Here is a 21,463-nt window from a genome sequence, read left to right as displayed (position 1 = left end):
CACTCATCGCTCTCTCTGCTTCTGACAACAGACACAATGTGAGTATCTGCCTCCTGTTCCCATTGTCCTAGCTAGACTCCTCTTGCCTTTCCATCATAATGGACTGTGCCCTCTAACTCAACTCCTACATTTGCTATGTTTTTGTTATAGCAATGAGAAAATTGACTAATAAAATGGGTTGGTTTTTAGGAAACCAGGATGGGTCCATCTGGCATAAGAATGTTAGAACGCAAAGATCTTTTTAGAGTGATGATTGGTTTCACCTAACTCGGCTCTTGTTTTGCAGCTATGGCACTATGTGTGTATTTGTGTGTTTACAATGGCTGGCTTTATCTCCTTTCCTTTCGTGGTTGTTCCCGTACTGACCCTCTCATGGTTCTCCTAACTTGCTTTCTTTGGAACTGTTATTTCTCCTATACATCTTACCACAGAGCCTTTGTGCCAGCTACTTCCTTCCGTTTGCTATGATCTTTCCCCGGTTAACTCTGTCTTATCCTTTAAGTAAAAGCTCAGAGGTTATCACATCAGAGATGTTTCTCTAACCAGAGAACCCCTCCCCCTTCTCTATCTACGTCTTGTTTTCATCTTCTTCATAGAATTTACTACAAACAGAACTTGCTCACTCACTGACCTTGTTTATGCTTCCCTCTACCTAGACCGTGTAACACAGGAGGAAGGACCTTGTCTGCTTTGAGTTTCACATCATCACTGGTGCCTAGATCAGTGCTGACCACATCATAGGTGCTTGGGCATATTTCCACAACAAACAAATAGAAGAAAGGATGAATGGACCTGCTTACGTGAGCTATTCTCCAGTGGAGTGTTTCAGTATTTATGAAACAAGGATAATCAAGTACAGCAATCAGCTTCCTAGGCAAAAGGCTAAAAGTGAGTCACCATAAACTTTCCGCCATTTAAAATCCTAAATTTCAAAAACCACCCATTTATATTACGATTTCTCATGGAGGCAAACCTTATCTTTAAAATACTAGGACAACAGAGACATGATTGATACATTTTAAAAGGAACAAACACAATTTGAGTATGATGGTGTAGTCAGAATCAAAGAGTGTTTTGGGAGTGACACCCTGTCCCTTACAATCTCTCACTCACTTGTGAGCACTCACTTGCTTTGTCCCTCTCCCACTCACCTGAAAGCCCTGAGTTTTGTGACTACTGCTGAGACATCTTTGATCTGCAGCACAGCGCCATACAGTAGGTATCCCATGAATGTTTGAATAGATTCCAAACATGATATGAGTTATGTGAACTATCCTGTTGGCATATATTCCTCTACAATTACAATGAAATAAAAACAAATCTTTATAGTCCCATGAATATCTGTGGTCTTTGGAAGGTACTTTTATCATTGCCATCATTTTACCACTTCTTCTTTTTCCTCGCTTTCCTTCCCTCCTTGACAAGACATATTATCTTTCTCTGAAGTTTTAAAACTTGTGTAAGCCTAAAGAGTCAGGAGGATGAAGATGGTGGATCTTGAAAGTAGTTGCTAGTTGCTGGGGAGGAAACAGTAGGGTGCTTTGGTTTTACTCTCAGAGAATGAGGAGGAGGAACTCATAATGCTCATGGTAACAGAGGAAACACAGTCAGGAACAGCAAAAGGACATTTGGACTGGCAGTTTGGAACTCCTGTGGAAGAAACAACTGCATATTCTTTCATAGAGGGGTTCACTTGATGATGAAGCAATTTTCCCTGGAGGGTGAGGGGGGCATGCAAGAATGTGATTGTTTAGGTGCTGAAGGACAAGCTAGGAAAGCTGGTACTTACAGTTATCACCATGTGGTCAGGTGTAGAACAACACCCACTCATCTCCCAACTTACAGTTCCTGAAGGAAATTGGTATAAAATTACCATGTTTCTATCACTGGAGGTTTCTCTGAGATGCTAAGGTTCTCAGCTTGGTTCTCCTGCTATAGAAAGCTCTTGTTTTTTGGCTATAGAAAGCTCTTAAGGCTAAAGGATATATGGATGGAGGGATGGAAAGGGTACTCCAGGGGAAAGGAGGGGATGCCAAGTAAAAAGGAAGACAAATCCATTTGGGTCCACACAGAAGAGAGACTGGACCCTGAGCTACATGGAATGAAAAGTAGGTTTAGAATTGTCTTCGCTTAGTTTCCTATTCCTGTGATAAAATATCCCAACAAAAGCACTTCAGGGAGGAAGGCTTTATTTGACTCAAAGTTCCAGGCTATAATTCATGATTTTAGGTAAGTCAAGGTTACATGAACCTGAAGAAGCTAACCATTTAGTATGGTTATATTAAATCCATAGTCAAAAGCAGAGCGCAACAGATTAATGCGTGCATGATAGTGCTCAGTTCACTTTTATATAGTTCAGGGTTCTAAACCTAGAGAGTGATGCTGCCAATGGTGGGCAGGTCTTCCCTCATCAACTAATGTAATTAAGATACTATCTCATAGATGTCCTTACAAGTCAATCTAATCTATACGTCTCTCTTTGAGGTGATTCTAGGTTGTGTTAGGTTGATGGTTAAAACTAGCTATCATAGAAACTATTGAGAAAAACTGAGAATTTAGAACTCTGGATTATGTAGGTATGTAGGGAGAAGTGATAAAGAAGTGGCTTCATGCTGACCAGCACTGACTGAGCAGAGGTGGCATTTCTAAGGAAGCAGTAGGACAGTCCAGATGGGGAAGAGACAGGCTTACCTGAGGTGGATTTTCTTCCTCCCTTCCTCCTTCCCTCCCTCCATCACTGATGCTGTTCTTCTGATCCCACCCCTGAGTTCCATCCTTACTGGTGGTCTTGGGTGGGGTAATGGCTATCTTCCTTAGATGTGACCTCATGCACATTGTAGTTCAAGTCAATAGACATCAACTGAGTCAATGCCAAGCCTGCAGCACTGTGGCAGATACAACCGTGGGCACAAAACAATCAAAATGTCTGAGCACTAGAGATGTCATTTAGTCCAAATTCTAATTCCTACTTTATTACCCACTTCCTTCCCAAATGTGTCAAATGATGGAGAGCTCAGAGCCACTCCAGGAAATCTATTCCTGCAGAGAGCTCTGACTCTTAGAAAGCCATTCCGCATAGGTAACCCTAAGTGGCTCTACATAAACAAATTACACACATTGATCCTGCTTGCTTAGCCTATATATGGAACTGATACTGCAACTACTCCTTGGCAGCTTTTGAATATCTGAAACATCATGCTCCCTTGACTCTTACTTTCTTGAAGTTGAACAGTACTGGTTCCTTTTGTTGTTTTAAATATATTGAGATTTTAAATTTCCTTTTGAGTTGTGCAACTCTCCCCTGAATGTACCTAATTTATCATAAAGTAGAGGCCTTGGGCAGCTTGCATTAATCCATGTATGAGCCATCTTAAAGTGGAGCAGTGGTTATCACTCCCTTTGGGACCCTACTCTCCGTTAATGTACGTTACATTCGATTGACCTTGGCAGCCTCCTGTAGTGACTCATATTGAGAGTATCATAAGTCTTAGATTGCCATTACATCTTCTTGGTACTTTATTTGTAAAGTTATCTCTATACCTATGTATAAGACCTTGGATGTATGCATAAGGCCTTGGGGGTGATATACCTTGGGTATATCAAAGACCATGCTGTCTTTGTTGCATCTGTGAACATCTTTGAGATTTATCCATCGAGTCCATTCATCTCCCAGCCCACATTACCCCCGTGTTTTTCCAGACTTTTATTCATCAAATGTCTTGATATAATTCAGAGATCCCCTCTCGCATATCTTTAAATATATATATATATATATATATATATATATATATATATATATATATATTAGGATTTCATACATTATAGTTTGACAATATTCTTTCCTACTCAGATACACAACCCCAACTTCACATTTGAGCTCTTAATTTTTTTATTTCATGTATATGGGTATTTTACCTGCATGTCTGCATGTACCATACATGTGCCTAATGTCTGTGGTACCCAGAAGAGGGGGTATATACATAGCAGGTGGTCATTTCTTAAAAGCTTCACCAATAACTTGAATGCAGAGTGAAGTATTCATTGCTAAGCTTTGATACACTTGCAGGGTAAAGACAAGGAGACTTCTCGCTGTAACTTGGCAATGCAACCAGAAGAAAGCATGATCACCCCCTCAAAGAAGTAAAAAGTAGAGTTCTTCACTGATGGCCCCTCTGAGAGGCACAAAATGAGGATGCCCATTCCATCATCACTCACTGTGAAGGACTTTCTAGAAATCTGGTGATAGCTATTGATGTCTCTCTGCCATCAAGGCCCCTTTCCTGCCTAGAAGGCCCCGCCCTCCCCTAAGCTTCCCTTCCTGCCTGCCACTCCAAACTTTTTCCCATTATCAAATCCCATCTTTTGAGCACTCTGTGTTTTCAAATGCAGATGTGTTCAGCTCCTCTTAGTCTTCCATTTCTCAGCATGATGCTCCACATCAATGCCTAACTGCTCAGTGAACCCTGGACAGGCCCCAGAACCAAGTTTCTTTTTCTCTAAGGAAAGAAAAGGATTACAATAGGTGTGCTCAATATTCTTAGTGTAGTCTAGACAAGTTTGATAGCCATGTCTCCTTTGTCTTCATTGAGGTCACTAATCATTGTGTTAAATAGGATCAGTTCAAGAATATAAATCCCAAGGAAACTTTTCTTCATGCTGTCATTGATGCTTCTGTAAACATCTTTGAGATTAAACCATTGAGTCCATTCATCTCCCAGCCCACATTACCCCCACGTTCTTCCAGACTTTTGCTCATCAAATGTCTTGATGCAATTCAGATATCCCCCTCTTATAATTTCTTTTTTAAAATGTTATTTATTTTTGAAGATTCCATTCGTTATAGTTTGACAATATTCTTCCCTGCTCTCAGATACATACCCCAACTCTTCTTTTCTTTTTTTTTCTTTGTGTATGGATGTTTTACCTGCATGTCTACATGTACCACACGTATGTCTGACATTTGTTGATACCCAGAAGAGAGTATCAGATTCCCTGTGACTGGGGTTATGATAGTAGTTAGTCAACATATGGCTTCTGGGAATCAAACCTGGCTCCTCTGAAAGAACAGCCAGTGCTCTTAAACTCTGAGCCATCTCTCCAAAACCTCTCATATTTTCTTTACCTTCAGGTGTTGTAGCCTTGTTGACTCATGACATGAGACTAATCTAACAGAGTTCGTTTTTTAACTGCTGCAAAGCAGATGTTAGTGATGCTCCTAAGTTCGTGTATCGCAGCCTGAAGCCCTGGACCCTGATGGTGCTTGGAGATGGAGCTTTGTCGGTGATAGGGTTTGGAATAAGATCTGTGGAGTTTAAGAAGCAAACAAATAAACAACCCACTTATGGCGGGATTAGTGTTCTTGTTAAAAAAATGAAGGGACACTTAAGATCTTTGTCTCCTTTTCCTCTCTTGCTCCCCCCACCTTCTCCCCTCTCTATGAACCAAAGAAGAGCCACATGAGGACATATTCAGGAGTACTGTCCTCACCAAGTGTTCACTCATGGTGGTACCCAGATCTCAGATTTCCAGGCTGAGAATATTAGGAAATAAACATATGTTTTTAATGCTCCCCCCTGCAGGATGTGCTTTTTCATTATAGTAGCAATGAAAAAGACAGCAACTCTAGGCTTATCCCTTGCAATGGGGCCAAGACCTGTCCTGAACCACCAAATCCCAACCTTTGACTGAGGAAATGGTCAATTTCTAGTTTATGTTTGTTTGTAGCTTTTTCAGAATTTACATTATTTTTCCTTTTGCAGTAATAAAGTAACGTTTAAATGGTTTTGGTTTTCCTTTGCCTCTCCCATTTGAAAGAATGCAAAACTTTCTTCCATTGTTGCTTTTTTTTCTCGATTTCATCATATTTTATACCCACACAGTTTGTGGGTGTTACTTGCTTTGAGTTTACCAACCCTGGTATAGAGGAATGTTTGCTCTCCCCCGACCTAAGATGACTTGTTCTAGTGTGGGAAAATGTCATTCTGAAGTATCTGTGTAGTTCCCTCTAACCCATCTATTATCAAGAATAAATCTTCAGGCCAAGTTGACTTTAAATGACAAGATGAGGACTTTTTCTGGGGTGACAGCCTGCTGAGTGACCTCCACTAAAGAGGAGCAGCGTGGAGCAGAGAGCAGGAAAGTAGAACAAAGGCATGCCTGAACAGGATACAGATGGGGTGGAGGAGGGATTGGCTGGGCTAGAGAAGTGAGAGAGCAGAGGGCTGGCAGTGTGATAAAGATGTTTTTAGCAGCAGTAATTTTTTGTTCATTTTTAAATGAACAAAAAAATGGAGAATGCAGTTTTAAAAAAAAATGGAGAATGCAGTTCTTGCACATGGTAAAATGCCATAAAAAACAAAGGCTATGCAATAAAACAATGAAGTACGTATCTTCATCTCCCTGTTTGCTGTTAAGCCTTTTGGTGCATTATTTCAGAATGTTTTATGTACATGCAGAACTATATAGATAGAAACACTGTCTTCTGTATACTTGAAAATATGTAAATATATATACAGAGCCATTTTTTTCCTCTATGGAACAGAAACACATGTGTTTACTTCAACGTATTCAATATCTGCACAGTATTCTATATCATAGACCACCATAATTTTAATAGTAAAACTTACAGGGAAGAACAGAACTGATATTAACCCTAGGTTTGAGTGGGGCAGTAAATGAGAGGCGCCTGTGGTAGTTTGGATGAGAATATCCTCCTTAGGCTCACATGTTTGAGTAATTGGTTGTCCTTTGATGGTGATGTGTGGATAGGTTTAGAGGACGTGGACTTGCTGGAAGATATATGACACTGGGGGTTGGTTTTAAGGTTTCAAATCCACATTCAAAACCATTCAAAGTTTGTTCTCTTTCCTGCTTGTGGATTAAGATGTGAGCACTCAGCTTTCTGCTTCATGTTTGCCTGCTGCTTAGTGTCCCAACATAATGGGGATGGACTCTTGTCCCTCTGAAACCATAAGCCCCAAAAAAGCCTCCCTTCTATAAGTTGACTTGGTTATGGTGTTTTGTCATATCAATAGAAAAGGAACCAATACAGCATCCATGAACAGATTTTCAGTTGATCTTCCTGAGTAACTGAGCCAGGTAAAGTTAATAATATCCTTTGCTTTGCTGACTGGAGAAAATAAATCACAGCCACTTGATAGAGCAAGAATACCTTCCCTTAAGTACAGAACTTGGTAAAATAGCTATTAGAAAGAACATACGTTAATATTTTCTTTAAATGGGACATGCAGGCTGAATAGAAGCCCTACTGTGGTTACCAAGACACTGAGTTGGGCTGGTGCTAGTGTTGCCTCTGATGCTGTTATGGTTGGATTTAGTTTGAATGGGTGTTGGAGGTTTGGTCCCCAGTGGGCCAGTACTGTGGCGGCAGGCTGCTAAGTAGTGAAGCCTTTGGGGAGTTGTTAGTTCACTAAAGCCTTTGCCCTTAGGAAGCATTGTGGTTGTTCTCTGGAGACACCTGAATTTGTTCTTGCAAAGACACTGCTAAACAGGAACAATCATGGCTATTCCCCAGTCCCTTTGGCTTTCCACTGGTGATGTGACCTCTTCCTCTTTCATGTGCAGTCTCTGTTTGTAATAAGTGCTGATTGTCATGCTGTAAATATTTCCACAATTTATGGTTTCCGGCATGGCATCACTGGGCACAGAGACAGGAGAGATAGGCATGATTGGCTCTCTTCATCCTTATATGTTACCACACACCTTTGTGGCCTTAGACACTTCTCCCTCTGAATTCCGGAGTTGTATGACACTTGTGAGCCTGTCAGCAGGAGACCTTTAGAAGGGACTCCTCCAAAGACAAGGAAAGAAAATTGGGCCTGGTCATAAGAATAGAGGCAGAAGAATGGGCCCTTTGAAGAATCCTGGAGGGAGATATTGAAGGGAAAATGGTTACCATGGGTCTCAGAATTGACGGAGGACTTTTCTGAAGCAATTGTCAGGGGCTTTCCTCTCTACCCAGAACAGGCACTTTACCCCTTTTCTCCTCCCTCTTTGCTTCTTTTTTCCTTTTTCTTCTCTCCTCAACCTTTGGTTTTTGGTATGTGTTGGGAGTAAGGGTTTGAGGAAGGGTCTTGCTATGTAGTCTTAGCTCACATAGAACTGGCTCTGTTGCACAGAATGACCTTGAATTCACCATCCTCACGCGCCAGCCTCCTAGTACAGCAATTGTAGATGTGTGCCACCATGCCTAACTCGTCCCCCACCCTAGTACATGCCTCAGCCCTGCTGATGGCCCTTGCACCCTCCTGAGATCTCTACAAGCTTTCTAGGACTGAGCAGTGAAGGTATAGGTACATCCTTTTGGGAAATTGTGGGAAGGAAAATTAAACCACTAGCTGTTCATCTTGCTTTTTCTGTCTTTACTGTGCCTTCTAGCCACAAAAAAAAAAAAAAAAAAAAAAAAAAAAAAAAGCTGTCGATTATCCCTTTCCCTTGCGGTGTGGTGAGGATCAAGATCATCTGCAGGCAAAGCTTTGAGGGAGGGGCCTCAACGGGAGCGGTTTTCTTGAGATACAAGGTCTCTCACTAGTGTCCCACTCGGGCTGGTTTCTGGGAGGCTCTCGGTCAGGGGCTGGAGCCAGACAGCTCATTAAAATGAACAGGATCTAGCAGGCCTCCTACATCACTCCTGGACGTCTCTGATTGCTGACAGTCTGGAACTGATGACAGCCCACTTCAAGTGAACACTGGACTTGAACGTTCTCTGTGCTTCCCAGACCCTTGGTCCAGTTTTGTCATTTTCATTTAACACAGTGAGATGTGCTGAGAAGCTTAACCCAGATTCCTGCAAGGGAGGTCCTGGCAGGATGTGTATAGAGACTCAGTTCTGCCCCAAGTCAGGATATCATGCATGAAACATGCTCCCCTTTTATTTCTTAGGCTAAAGCCAAATGGTTTAAATAATGAGAGTAAAAGGTTAAAGAGGCCAGAAGAATGAGTTGTTCTCCATCACCTCATTGTACTGGCCACATATCACTGCATGACAAATCACTTCCAAGTTGCTTCCACAAAGCACCATCTTATCCCTGCTCCAGAATGCCTTGTACCTCACTGAAGATTCCTAAGGCTGGAATCAAGTGTTTATATGTTTTGTTGAAAGAGATGACGCATGCCAAATCTGGATGCTGCTGTTTCTGGCCAATAGATTTAGGCCATTCTCATCCTTCTCCCACGTCTTCTCACATCACCACATTCTCTAACTTTTTACTTTTACTATTGGAATGATATGTCTGCCAGTTGGTTGAAAAGAAAGAATTCTGCAGAGCAGAGAGTGGATAAAGGAGGCTATGGAGGAACACTTGAATCATGTTTGGAGGACGTGGCAGCTGCTTTTAGGCCTAGAAGACCAAGCTCCTGTATCTGTGCATGTGTGTGGTCAGATGAGGGCCTCCTTCCTACGTCTGTACATGCCCCCTGTGAGCTGCCTCACAGGCGGCGAGCCACGGTGTAGCCAGGCGGAGGTTCCTTAGGAGGCTCCACATGGCTGGTAACACCAAGATGTTTATCCAGCAAATGATGGTGGACAGTGCCTACAATGAGAAGACCTGTGGAAAACATCATCAGCTCCTAAGTACAGTCACCACAGGTCAGGGGGTGGTGTCTCTGACACCATGGGGGAGACCCATAGGAACTTGACAGTGATGGACAAAGCCTCAGATGAGTAGAGGGGAGTGAGGTTCACATGTTAATATCTACAGTCATTTTCACCATGGGCTAGTAAAGCAGGGACAGTTTGAATCCTAAGACTATCACAGCTACGGTGACAGGAATGCTCCTTCCTCACCCTTCATAAAGGAAAACATTTCTCTGTCCTATGGCTTAGCACCTGGAAGACAGATGCACGTGTTCAATGTTGGAGCGATGTTTTTGTGTGCTGTGTATTCTAAGGCTGATTTCTGTATCCAGAGAGATGAGTACAGGGTGGACGTTGACTTTGGCATTGTCATTTTAATGAAGCATCTCCTGTCTCAATGTTGTGTAAACACTGTTCTTCATAATCTTCTGTTTGGTTTTAATAAAACCTGGATGGCCAATAAGCTGAGGAGGCAGGACTTCAGGGACAAGGGGGGGGGGGGCAAGTCACCAAAACACAAAAAGAGAAAGCGCAGCCAGAGTGAGACTATGCTGCAGGTAACAGGCCACGGGCCTGGAAGTAGACTCAGAGCACGATTAACCAGGTCAGCTTAGACTGAGCTAACTGAGAATCTGCCTGCTATAGTGACTGAAGCTTTTAACAAATACAGAAGTCCTTGTGTCATTATTCAGGGTTAGGCTGGGCATAGAAAGACTTTACTTTTACAATTCTAGGCTTACTTAACCTCTCAGTAACGTGAGGAAAATAAGCTGCTCTTGATCTTTCAAAAGTAGTTTCCAAGGAATGCCCACATTGAAGGCCTATAGAGTGTATGGAGGCCATTCGTTGACACATTATGATGGCAGGAGGTCCCTTTTTTCTGCCTGAAACCCTGTCCTGGCCAGGGTAGTTTGGGGAAGCTAGGACTTCTGTTCTCAGCTGAGATTTGGGATAAAGTCGATAATTATACTCTCCTGCAGGTGGCGCCACAATGTAGGTTTTCAAGCAGCCTTAGCCCAGAGGTTTTTATCCTGAGCACAGAGCAAGGACCCAGCTATGGGACTGCTCTTGTGGGAAAGATGTCTCTGCAGCAGCAGGAGACCCCTGGCAATTTGTTTAATAAATAAATTCTTTATTTATAAATAAATAATAAATGCATGATTAATTAATTAATTTATTTCATTGGTTTTATCAATGAAAATTGCATCACTGTTCCTAAGTTAATGAAATGATGGTAGCCAAGCGAAGGGGAAGTGGGAGTCTTCTCTCTCTCCTTAAACCTGGCCCTTTTATTCAGCCATGAGAAATGAGCCAGTATGTTTCTCCCCAAATCTGGCAAAGAAGCACAGCCAGAATCTCACAGAAATGGCTTCTTTAGAAAATAGGGCTCTATGAAACAATATGCCATTTAACTTCTCCCTCTTGTGGCCATGGGACCAGATGCTGACCTACCCAGTTCTACCACCAGGCTGGGGATACAGTTGGTGACTCACAGACCCATTGTCAGCAGAGAACAGCTAGCGTGTCCAGTGTGTGTCTCCTTTTACCCCTCATCAGCTGGCGGGGGTGGTGGAGGTTGAGGGCTAGAGGGCTTGTGGAAAGTGCAGAAGAATGATCTGGACCACTGCCTTTTCCAGGTTAGTGATTCATGAGGAAAAGTCAGGAAAGCAAAAGGCCTGCTCCCTGAGTTGTACCACTGGAGAAAAAGATACTTACCCATGACAGGGAGTACAGATTCTTTTCACGTGCATTGCGTTAGAGTTTCAAATCATGCTCACATCAGGGGTTGTATTTCTTTTGAATGCCATTGCAACCAGAAGGCATAAATGGCAGGAGAGAGGGAGAATGACACAGAGAGCACATGACCCGTGCAGAGTGACATGATGGTCAATAGTAGAGTCAAGGATAAGACAGTCTTCCTTACCCATCCCCCATCCCATCCTAGATTTGAAGGAGCTTTCAATAGGCCATCAGGTCTCTTGCTGTGGCTAGTTTGACCCTTTCTGCTATTCTTACAATGGTATGAATCGGTAACTGTTTCCAGCCTGCCTTCCTCCTGTGGTATTCAATAGAAGTCAGAAAAGAGGAAGTCAGTGTGAGGGAAGGTCCTTTTAAGGACAGGAGGACTGGCAGGTGCTGCACCTGCTCTTTGTTGGTTCAGCTTTCTGTACATTCTTTCCCTGTCATTGGGCTCTGTCATTACTCTTCAGGCACACACATGTTCATTCCTCTGAATGGAAACAAATGACACCACACATGAGGCAGGAGATAAAGAACAATAAATACAAGTTGTTTGCTACCTCTGAAAAAATTGCTGACTTCTTGTGCAGCCATCAGTTCTCTCTCTCTCTCTCTCTCTCTCTCTCTCTCCCTCTCTCACTACAAGGGGTAGAAAAGACAACCAGGTGGTATTAAAAACACTTGCTGGGCCGATTGGCTGAGAAGGGCACAGAGTTTATCCTCACTTCCTCTCCCTTTCAGCATTTTTACCGAAGTCCCCCATAGCCAAGTGACAACCAGCTTTGAAAAGCTCCCTTGTATACCTTTAGTGAAGCATAGTATTTAAGTAGCCTGTTAAGGTTTTCTGTAGGACTTTCTTGGCTTCTAGGGCGAAACCATTCTGATGGTGCCGTGTGTCAATTTCTGAGGAGACTCTTGCAAGTGGGTCTAGACCCAGGTGAGGCAAGCCTCAAGCAGACATTCAAGGACAGCTTTCTTTGATTTTTGCATGTCTGGTGTCTCTGAGACCTCATGTTAGACAGACGCTTCGCCCCAGGGCTTCCTCTGGTCTGGAAGGATGTCAAAGCAGCAGCAACATGGAATTATTGTTATGTGTTTCTCTGGGCTTCTGAAACTAACTTGATATTGTGTGCTTTATCTCGAGTCTGGGATCCAGAGTTTGAGAGAAGAGAGGAGCCAGATCAATGTATTAGTGAGAGCTAATAAGATAACCCTTGCTGTTTTCTGGGCCATGCAATGCTCGGCGGACAACCCGAGCTTAACAGGGCTCCATGCTGTCTCCTGGAACAGTCTTTCACTGGCTCATGCTTGAGTCATTGCCTCCTTCTCGTGAGAACAGTTTCAATAAGGTGCTGTGTGGGTAAGCCCAGCCCGGCCCACATGTGCTACCTGCCTGGGGGCTTGTATAACTTGTCATCTCACAACTCATTTCAAAGTCTACCCAGTTTATAACTTTGATTTCTGTGAAAATATAACCCTTATAGGAAGGTGTAGGAGTTTATACTGCTGTCAATCATTTCCTAATAAGCAGGTTCTGAGTGGTTTGGATGGGAGGGACAGTTATGTGCAGGAAGTTACTGAGGCTGAGGAAAGTTAAGTTGAAGAAATGGAATCAGCTAGTGGGTTGGGAGCCCCAAACCGTAGTCTTCTTGAGAGGGCTTTCTCTGATGAGTGGCTAGTCTTACTGAACATGGCTGACAATGCCATTTCCTTGAAACTATGGTAGAAGGGAGCATACAGCGTTGGGTGGATAAATAAATGGGTTCCCTTTATCATTTTATTTTATATTTGATGGTTGGGCTCATTGATGGGGGGTGGTCTTTGCAGAGATAACCTGCCTACTTCCTGTCCTTACGATTTACTGTCTGCCAGATGCTGTTTCAACTTAAGCAACCTCAGGATTTCTTCCTTCCGGTTTCCGAAACTTCTCTAATATTGGCAACGTCTAGGTTATGTTTGGGATATGATCCAGGACCTAGGGCTTCAGACACAGAGAAGCAGCAAGGTCAGCCTTTGGAAGTATCAGATTACCCAGCAATCTCTGGGGCATTGGCCTTCTAGGACTAGAAGCCTTGGGCTTGGGTATCTCTAGTGCACGGTGTAGGTTACCTTAGTTGGTGGAGGACGGGGCTGGTCGGAGATTCTAGGTTGGGAATGGGTTATGTTTGCCCGGTGTCTGTTAGGAACACCCAGAAGTGCCCCTGACTGCTGTGCCCACATGCCTGCTTGGTAGTATGCCCCAATCCAAGTGCACTTGGTGCCAGCGTATACGCATCACTCTGCCCTGTGTCGCCACCGCCAGGCTGGCTCGAGGAGGCCGCGAAGACCCCCCGGGGGGCGGGGGTTGTCTGCAAATGTCCACTTCGGAGTGAGCGGGCAAGCCAGCAGCGGCAGCGTGCGGGGAAGCGCCCCCTGCCCCCTCTGCCGGCCGCTCTCCCTCGGTCTAGATGTCAGCCTGGAGCGCGGAGCTAGCGAGCGAGCCAGAGAGGGAGCGGCGGCGGCGGCGGCGGCAGCGGCGGTGGCGGCGGCCGGCCGCGGGCGGCGGGGAGGGGAGGAGGAGAGGAGAGGGAGGGAGGAAGGGAAGAAGGGAGGGAGAGAGGGAGGAGAGGAGGACCCAGAGAGCGCCAGGCAGCTGGAGTTTTTGCAGCGCTTGGCCGGGCTTCAATGCACAGCAGCAGCGAGCCGCGGCGGCAGCAGGCAGCCCGGGAGCTCCGGCGGCGGCAGAGCCAGCGGCGGCTCCGCTCCCTGCCCCCTGCAAACTTTGCGAGCAGCCCGCCCGGGGGGCCGGGGCGCACCCAGGAGGCTCGGCTCGGACCCGGGCTGCGTTCTTGGCCGCTGCAGCGCCAGCCGCCGCCGTCGCTGCTGCCACCGCAGCTCCGCGCCTCCCCGGGGAGCAGGCGGCAGCTCCCGCGGCCCCCCAGCCCCGGCCCCTGGGCACTGCCCGGCTAGTCCCTGGGCAAGGGTAGGGGCGACAGCGGCGCAGCCAGCCCAGGGCTGCCAGAGGGTGGCCGTCACTGCCCACGGAGGCGCGCAGAGACTCGGAGAGCGCTCCCCGGCGGGTCCCCAACGCACTCGCCGCCGCGCCCGGGCAGCGGCCCGACCCGGCTAGCATGGGCGGCGCGGAGTGACGCCGCCGTGCCCGCTTGGCATCAAGGACATTCAGCCCGCGGGGGTGGGGACGAAGGGGGGCAACCCCGCGTCGCCGCCGCAGCCCCCGAGAGCCACCACTATCGCTGCTCGGGCTCCGGGGCTGGGTGGAGGAAAGGGGTACTTGGAATCCATCTACGTTTTCTGACCTTTTTGTTGGACATTACGCCCACCTTGGACGCTGCAAGAGGAGCTGTCAAGCCCCGCGGGCTCTGGTTTGGCCCCCTCCGTTTTCCTCTGCTGCTCGTGGCTTCCCCGTGCCTCGGTGGAGTATTTGCGTTCGGGGCTGGGGCTGGAGGAGGCAGCCACACGCGCGCACACGCACACGCTCAGAGGAGGGCGAGAGGCAGCGGTACAGGCACCATCTGCAGTGTCAATGCGGCGCTGGGGCTGAAGGAGGGACACCGCGCTTCCAGGTAAGGAGCCGCCGGCTGCGCGCAGGGCCGGAGGGGCAGATCGGGCGGCGGTGCCGAGTCCGGTCCGGAGTCCTCGCCTTCTCCGAGCCAGCCACACCACACACACACACACACACACACACACACACACACACACACACACACATACACGTACACACACAGGAACACACACGTACACACACGCGTGCGCGCACACACACAGACACTCACACACATGCACACACGCACACACCGCGCTCACGCACCTGCCTACGTCCCTCCTGGACACCGCGTAGGTGCATCGCAGCCGGAGCAGGGATTTCCCGTGTTCTTCTCTGCTCCGGACCTAGACTTCTCTTTCCCAGGACTTTCAGGGTGGGATTCTGTAAATGATTGGCTCTCCTATCCATCCTGGTAGGGTGAGGGAGCGATTTTGCTGTTTCTAGCTCCTTTCATTTCCTAACCGGTTTTTACTAAACAGGAGAAGTCATGGGGGGTCTTAGGAGACCCGCCCAGTGCAGTTCGCCCCTTGGACACTCAGAGAATTTTTTTTTTGAAATAGGAGAAAGACAGACAGACATTTAAAGGGCAGAGATCTGGAGATCGTGGTAACTGGGCGCCTGGGAGGAGGCCACATAGGCAACCGGGGCCGCAGTTCTGTAGGGCGGCGCATGTGGAACAGACTCTGCGTTTCCCCAGGAAAGGCAGCACACACGCCTTTGAACCGCGGCACTGCTTCCCGGGAATGTGCCGGGATCTCAGGCAGGGAGGAGCTTTAACATCAAAGCCAGAAGAGTGTTCCTTGTGTAGGGAGGGTGCCGCAGTCCTTTAAGGAGGATCAAACCTTATTCGCTTCGCCAGTCTCTGGGAGACAGCAAGCAGACAGGGCTTGAGGGACACATGTTTGCAGCCAGCCCCTCACTTCCTCGTCCTTCTCCGTGCATGGGAAGAGGTTTCCCCTGTGGCTTTAGCTAACACTTGTCACATGTCTTCCGAGGTGTGTGTCCGAGAACAGGAACTAGGAGGGAGAGCAGAGATAGATGGAGACTGGCAGGGGGAAAGGATTGTGAACACGGTGGCATACTCACCCTATATGGTATTGGGTGTACACTAGTAGTAGTGTACCCCAGAGACTAGCCCTTCTGAGTGCAGACTTGCTCCTCAGAAGCCAATGGTTCAAGTTGTACACCCTCTGCCCCCACAGCCCCAGGTTTAGAAGCTGTTCATATTGAAACTTTTCCTAGAATGGATGGGGAGGGGGGTGGAGTTTCAAAGGGCTTTTTTATGGCTCCCCTATTAGAGTCTAAGAAAGACTTCTTTCAGGAATCAGTTATTGCAGAGAGAAGAATAGAAGATTCAAATAAATCATTATTTCAGGCTTGAATAGATATATAACGAGTTTCTATGTTTCTATTGCTGTCTCTTTGTGGTGTATTGGGGGGGGGCATCCTGGCAAATATGGGAATTGCTTCTGCCCTCCTTAAAAGAGGCTAGAATATCCCGCCCCCCAAGGTGTCTGGTTAGGCTTGGGTAGAAGGCAGATGCCCTAAGAGGGAAGCTATTCCTGCTGTGTGGTGGAAGCTGCCCTTTGATTGATTGAAGAAGGTGTAAGGAAGAAAGGAAAGCTGCTCACAATGGGGAGAGGCTAGATCAGGAAGAAGCACTATTTTCTCTTTAGGAATGGTGGGTGTGTACATATCCGGCTGTACATATGCTTTAGAGCCTTGCCCAGCGCAGCCAGCTTATCCAAGCACGGGTGACAGGCTGTCCACTTCTGACTTATGGGCTGTGACAAACATTGGCACATTTTGGCATGCACACGCTTGGAGTGCATGGACAGGACGATCCCTATATGCAGGCATATGGCTTGGCACATGGCTTGTAGCGAACAGTGACCTACAGTGACAATGAGTACCTCTCAGAGGAGGAGCATTCCCTCACAGGACCTTCGAGGGCTGGAGGCTGAGCACAGATCTCTCCCAACAGACTTCTGTTCCTTTCTTTGCCTCCCTCTTCCCTTTCTCAGGTATTTGCAGCCTCAGGACCTGTCATTTTAATGCAAAGTCAACTGTCATTATGGTGGTTATAAGCACCAGAACTCAGAAGAATCTGCACACTTTCTGCACTTGCCATTGGTTTCTAGGAAAAGATAGACAGTAATTAACATTCCCCCCCCCCAGCTTTTTGCCCAGCCTTGGAGTATACCACAATATCCTTGCTCTACCATTCTTCTGTGAGCTTTAAGCTCTCTCTTCTGCACGGGGAGGCACACAGTTGCATGATTTAGAGAAGGACCAGACACAATGCTTCTTTTTGATCAACCTTACTGAGGCTGGAGGTTGTTCTGAAAGCACTCCTGTGAATACCAGGCATGGGTCAGCCATGATCTGATCTGCTCCCTCACTAAATCCCAGATTGCCCCTCAACCTCTGATAACATTTCAGGGAGGAATTTTGCTAATAGGCAGCCAATTTGCCCCGGTCGCTCTCCTTCTCTGTCTTATTCTCCAGCTTCAGCTCTGCTCCCTACAGACAGGCAAATCTGCATAGCAGAATCTGCCTACACTTGGCCTGCAGATCCTTTTAATCATGAGGAGGGATGCTGGGAATTAAGTGGGGGTTTCCTAGGGTGGTAACATTCCTACCATGGGGAGAGAGCTCAGGGGGTTGGGTAAGTAACTGCTCTGAGCTTCTAGGTATTACCAGGCTTTGATGGAAAGAAATTAGAGCAAGCATCTCTCCTCCCAGCCAGCTAGGGGGCATTTCTTAGCAGCTTCAGCCAGTCTTACCGAGAAGGCACTGTACAGACAATGCACATTGGAGACCTGTTGGAGTGGCTCTCTGACTGGTTGTGATGGGGTGGCGGCAATACTGTGAACCTACCACGATGCAGTCTTGCTTTTGATTACTCTACACCCAAGGTGTCACCCTCCCTTCTCCCCGATGGGAAACCAGTTCAGACCCTGGGCAATTAATTGTGCAGGGTTCATTTCTTTCCCTTGACACCCCCTTTTCTCCTTCTTCACAGCTCCGCCCCTCCCTCCTCCCACACTAGCACTCGTGAATCCACCTCCCAGCTTTGTGCTTGTATCCACCGGCCCAGGCCCATTCGCCCTCAAATTTGCGGCACTCCTAGAAATCAATATAACATGAATTTAACGACAGCTGGATGATTAAGTGTTATTTATATTTAAGAGTGGCATTTAAAAAAGACGTTGTGCTAATAAATCACAATAAAGGGCTGTTTGGGAGATGCACATGATTAGGGTAATTGCCCTGGAGGCTCCACTGAGTAATTCTTGGTCCACACAGAGCCCTGCAGACACTGTCCCTTTAAAGGTTGGTCCTGATCCCCCTCTCCCTGACTTACTCTAGGCCTTCCTCCTGTCCTTGCTTCCCAGGCTATAGCCATTCTAGTTATGACAAGAAGGTGGAGCCAGCAGGGCGACAGGAGCAGGAAAGAGGTGAGTCTTAAAAGGGCAGGCAAGCAGAGTCCTTGTTCCTCACAGGCCTGTTCCAGAAAGAGGAGGCTCCTTTTCCACTTGCTGTGAAGAAGAATAGCTTCTAGAAGTCCTGAGTGAGGAGCCCTGTCCAAAGATCACAAGGCACCAGCATCCCCAGGGAAGCAGCTGTGAGAACATAGTATTGGTTTTAGCCCTTATGAAAATACTGGGATGGACAATAATAGTAATTAATGATGATAGTGGTAGCCAGTGTCTATGAGGCACTTCCTTTGATCTCAGTTGAGGACTCTAGATGGGGTTGCTCCTTTATTCATCATAAGCACCCAAAGAGGTGGTGGTTTCTGCAATCCCCATATCGTCCCAAAGAAACTAAGGTGAGGAAGGGCTTTGTCCAAAGTCACATAGTCACCAAGTGGTGGAATCAAGTCTCAGGACTACGCAGTCTGACCTGGCTCTCTAACCAAGCTGCTGGCCATGTGAGGATATAGTACTCACATGTTGCCATCCCTTGCTCAGCTAGTGGGAGAGTGTGGTGAGGCTACCACTTTCTCCTTTGGGTTTTCTCTGACCCCCAGCTAATTTTTCTGCTTTTTGAGCTTTAATATTTCCCTATTAAGGGAATACAGTCTTATCCTTGGCTGACGGTGGAATAGAAAGTTGCATGGTTCTTTCTAGCAGACCACTCAGCTCTGAGGTTGACTTTTACTTTATTTGGCAATTTCTGTTTTTCTCTGGGAAAAACACAGAAGGTGTGGCTGAGGGAATGAATGAAATCTCCACCTTTGCTTTGGATTTTGAGGAGCTCTAGGGATGGTAGGGCTCTGTTTTGTTTTTTGTTTTTTTTTTTCCTAGTGAGTATTGCAAGTTGCTGGTATTGTGAAAGTGACACTCTCTCACTGAATGCTCAAAGTAGCCTGTAAGTTGGGGATTGTGGATTACCATTTTGATGGCATAAGAGCTTAGGCTGAGATGACAGTTAAAGATGCTGGAGGCCCCAGGTTGCTAAGCAACAGATGGCCAGTTCACTCTCAGGCAAAGATTCAAGCTATGACACTGTTCACAGGTAGTGCTCTGTAGTTGTTCTTTCACTCATTCACTAGCTCCCAAGCTCTAAATTCTAGTATCCAGAGTCAGGGGAAATGTCGCTTAATAGTAGGTGGAGGTTGGTGCCAATGGCCTGCACAGGGAGGGTAATCCTGCAGCTGTAACAGAATTTGGAATATAGAACAAAATAAGAAAAGACGGTGGAGAGGGTATATACAGGCTGAGATGAGCTGCTAGGAATCATATTGTGATAGGAAAAGTAGGGCCGCAAGAAGGTAGGTACTATGGTTGGTACTGTCCCACCCCAAAGCCAGGGCTCTCCAGACACAGTCCTTTTGGTCTGCATACTCTTGGGCATAGAATAAAAAAGGCTCCAGTGGTTAGGGTTTCCCTCTAACTTTTATTGCACACACAATGTAACCCCCTCCCCACTGCACAGTGTAGAAAGTTCTGCTAAACTTGGGGTGGCTAGAAGGGGTATGCTTAGAATTTTATCACTTTCACCTACCCCTGGTAGAGGACAAGAGTAGGGGAGGCAGGAAAAACTCAGATTTGAGTCAACAGGTGCCTGCGAGTTCTGAAGTGTTCTTTGAGCCTGGGGCTGTACACTTGAATATCCACTCCCTCCACGGTGCCTTCTCCATGAACCAGGATTCGCAACAGCAAATTGGATTTTAGGATGTTTTGTCACTCCAACACAAAACACATCACTAGCTAAGAGGATCTTGTCTCCACAGTCAATGTACCAAACCCAGCCTAAGCACAATCATTTCCCCAGTTCTCACAAGGAAAAGTCTCTCCTTATGTAGCAGGGAGAGAGGAGCAATTGGAGATGAGGTCACTGAAACTACAGCAATTGCTTTTGCTCATCACTGCAGACCAGCGCTTCCTGTCTGACATACCCATGAAACTCTTCTTGTAAGAATCCAACTCACTTCCCTCAGGCCAGTTGAAAAGCCCAGAACCAAAAGGGTGAATAAATTGGCCCTTAGATTTGGCCCGGAGGTCAAGAGGAAGGAAAGTGAGCAAAGCAGAATTGGTGGGTTGTTTCTCTTCACACTGGGCTCAGAGGCATGTGGAGGCATGTGGAGGCATGTGGAGGCATGTGGAGGCATGTGGAGGCATGTGGAGGCATGTGGTCGCAATGGGCACCAGGCACTAGGTTTTCTATTGGACTTGTCCACATGACATGTGAACATTGCAGAGGGCAGGAGGTTTATTTTCTCACTTTTTATCTCAGACTTGCTTCTTGATGGTAATACCCACAAGACAGCAAAAATTTCCAAAGTCCATGTGGTCGTATAAATAGATGTTAACCACACAATACAAGACATACTGCCAAGTCTAGTATGTTTTGAGACACTAGATATAAAGACTGAACAAGTTTTCTTGCTGTGAGATTTCTCAGAGACTTTAACCTATCAGCATGTTCCACTAAGATAAATACATGTATGTACATGAGTGTCTGCATGTTTTTTTAGCATATATGTGTACATGTTCATATGTAGATGCATGTGTTTGCTTGTGTATATGAAAGCCAGAGGTAAATACAGAGTCTTCTTTGGTTGATCTTCATACCTTACATTTTTTGACACAGGGTATCTCTCTCACTGAACCTTGTACTCACCAAATTGGCAGGACTGGCTGGCTAGGGGCCACAGGACCTTCGTGTGCACAGTCCCAGTGCTGAGTCACAGTGCTACATCTGGCTTCTTTATGTGGGTGCTGGAGACTGAACATAGGTGCTCATGCTTGCATTGTGACTACTTTACTGACTGGGTCATTTCTGTAGCCCATCTTCTCTCGTGTCCTTATTACTGACTGAATAATTTCAGCTGAACTTTTATAACTAAGTTTTGGGTGACTGTGAGGTCTCCAGGTCCTTAGAATTGTATCTCTTAGCATCTGAGGAGCCATCTCTCTTCCCTTTGTCCCTCCAAAGCAGTAAAATTTCTTAGGCATGCAGACATTTTCTTAGATTCATAAATGATTCATATATATGTATGTATCTATCTATATGTATGTATGTATGTATCTATCTATCTATCTATCTATCTATCTATCTATCTATCTATCTAT

General features: G+C 46.2%; 1 protein-coding gene across 1 annotated transcript in view; it reads left to right on the top strand.

The window, feature by feature from the left end:
* Nucleotides 1-14,748: 14,748 nt before the first annotated feature.
* The window catches only part of Plxna4 (plexin A4), a 446,010-nt gene continuing 439,295 nt past the window's right edge, over nt 14,749-21,463 (top strand). The window contains exon 1 of the mRNA XM_055602031.1: nt 14,749-14,898. The gene's annotated coding sequence lies outside the window, so the exon portion shown is untranslated. The remainder of the gene's footprint in view (nt 14,899-21,463) is intronic.

The sequence above is a fragment of the Psammomys obesus genome, unplaced genomic scaffold (assembly GCF_907164565.1).
Source record: "Psammomys obesus unplaced genomic scaffold, mPsaObe1.curated_primary_1811, whole genome shotgun sequence".
Classification (NCBI taxonomy): domain Eukaryota; kingdom Metazoa; phylum Chordata; class Mammalia; order Rodentia; family Muridae; genus Psammomys; species Psammomys obesus.
The sequence above is the reverse complement of the archived record's forward strand: the minus strand, read 5'-3'. Positions and strand labels throughout refer to the sequence as shown.